Below are 2462 nucleotides of genomic sequence, written 5' to 3'. Positions count from 1 at the left end.
CCTGATGAGAAATTGAATTCAGTTGCTAGGAAACAAAGCTGCAGCAATCACAGTGTGTCAACAATGAAATGAGAGAAAGAGAAATGGATTGCGGCCGCTCAATGAAAAATGACATGTTTCGGCAATTCAGAGCTCGGGCAGCGGACGTGCACGTACGACCTGTTTGTCACATCAGCTGCGAACGACCTTGGTGTGACCTCAGTGTGAGTCATTGCACAGAAATCAGAGAATATAAAACAGGTGAAAACTGAGCGAGCGGGAAAACAAACGTCAATAACATGGAATTCAGATGAAAAAAGTAAAAAAAACAAACATTTAACGAACATGTATATGATCAAATTTATATTGTTTTCAGTTCGGTCAGTAGACCACTTCTGTAGACCATATGAATTTGATTGGTCAAAAATATGGTCAGGAAAAAGTTGGCCATGAACACAAGGCCAGTGTTTAATGTGGAACAAAATATTTAATAAAAAAAAAACACAACAGAGTCTGTTGATAACAATGTGGGTTGCATCCTAGATCCTATGTGTGGGAAACTCCTGTTTTTGGGCTTGGTGACCAGATTTACCATTTGGGAGATCATGGTGTGGACAGAGGTTACAGGAAAGAGGGAATCGAATGATGATGAAGATGAAATGGGTTAAAACCAGTGTGAGATGATGTTGATGTGGAGCAGAAGGGTGGAGGGGTAGAGTGGAGGGTGGGGGGAGGACTGGGGGAGGTAAAAGGCTGGTCAGGTCTGGAGAGACAGTCAATGGAGCCACAAGTGGCCCAGTGTTCTGGGCTGCAGCACCTGCTTCACTCAGTCCTCCTCAAACACAGGCCTCGACTCAAACCCACTGAACCAAACCCCATTCATAAAACGGCATTTTTTTCATTGCTGTCTTTAAACAGACTCAGTTCAGTGGCGCCCCCCCCTCTCTTTCCCCCCAGTTTCCTCCCCCAACCACCACCACTACAGTGGATTAAATGAGTGGTTAAACCTGGGGATTGTGGTTTCTTACCAGTCCTCGCTGCAGCCTGTCATTTATTTTCTTTCTCTCTAACTTTTGTGACTGTAAAACAAATTCTGAATATTTTTCAGTATCCTGGGAGAAAATGTGACCTTGTGAGCGTGCAGCTCTCGTGTGCAGGGTCAGAATAAAAACAGTTCTTTGTGAGGCTCAGCCTTGCCTTCAAATCGGTGCCGCTGAGGCCTTTAGATTCACTATTGATGTTCCTATTGTCCCTGGAAAATCAATGAACGCAGGCGGAATGGAACTCTTCTTTTTCTAAAGCAGTTTCTCCACAAGGTCGACTCCTGCCCATCACTGATGAACCAGGTCTTTACATGCAGCCCGAGGATAATTAGAGCTGCTGCTCATTAGTGTAACTGCAGCGCGTGAATATATGACGTCACGTTTGAATGTGGACCGAAGCCCTACATCCTGATCTGGACTTTAAAATAGTTCTAGTTCTTCAGAGAAGACGACAGGGTGAGGAACAACGTACTGACATTGTTCTCCCCCTCCCTGCCCCCCCCCTCACCTCCTCACCTCCTCACCCCTGCTCCCTCATCAGTGACCTGCAAAACGTTCACCTGGATTTACAAGCGTTTAGCCCCGCCCCCTGAGGTTTAAACAGTCCAGTCAGATTATTTCTGGATCCACAAATGTTCGGCTTCAGTCTCCTCCAATCAGAACCGTCCACCTTCACAAAGTCCGTGTCTCTAATCTCTGTCCACCGTCTGTCCACTGAGAGAAAAAATTGACCTAATCTGAACCTGAGCCTCACAGAACTGACCAATGAGCGGGTCAGGTCAGTGGTCGGGTCAGGACACACACACAGACACACACAGACACACAGAAAGAGGTTTGATGACGTTATAACCTGTTCAAGTAAAAAGACATTAATGAAGGGTTATTACGTCATCAAATCTTCCTGTCATTGAGTTTTTTATATATATATTGAAATAAGAATAAATAATAATTAAAAAAATACAAAAATTATACTAATAATAAGAAATCACTTTTTTTCATCACAACCACTGCTGTTTCAACAAATTCTCTGCTACGGCGTCTAAACGTAGTGTAATGTTCGTGTTCCGTCTGAACGCTGAATTGTGATGTTTCAGATTTGTACCGCCATCTTACGGTCAAAGTTGGTATGACACGTTGGAAACCTAAATACCAACCAATAGAATCTGAAACAACAAAATAATAAAATAATAAAATAATGTGACATTACAACACACACACATACACACATATACTGTGAGCATAACTGTAACAGTAAAACCTTACATTTTTAAAAACACTTTGATTACAATGAAACTGGGGTACTGCAGCCAGTAGGGGGAGCTGGAGTTTAACATTTGATCTCATGAAAACTGCTTTAAACAGGATTATTTCATATTGATATTATTGTAAACAATAGAATAATAATTTATTTTTTAAACTGATTCAAAAACATCTTTTTTA

The sequence above is a fragment of the Cynoglossus semilaevis genome, chromosome 3 (assembly GCF_000523025.1).
Source record: "Cynoglossus semilaevis isolate Cse_v1.0 chromosome 3, Cse_v1.0, whole genome shotgun sequence".
Lineage (NCBI taxonomy): Eukaryota > Metazoa > Chordata > Actinopteri > Pleuronectiformes > Cynoglossidae > Cynoglossus > Cynoglossus semilaevis.
The sequence above is the reverse complement of the archived record's forward strand: the minus strand, read 5'-3'. Positions refer to the sequence as shown.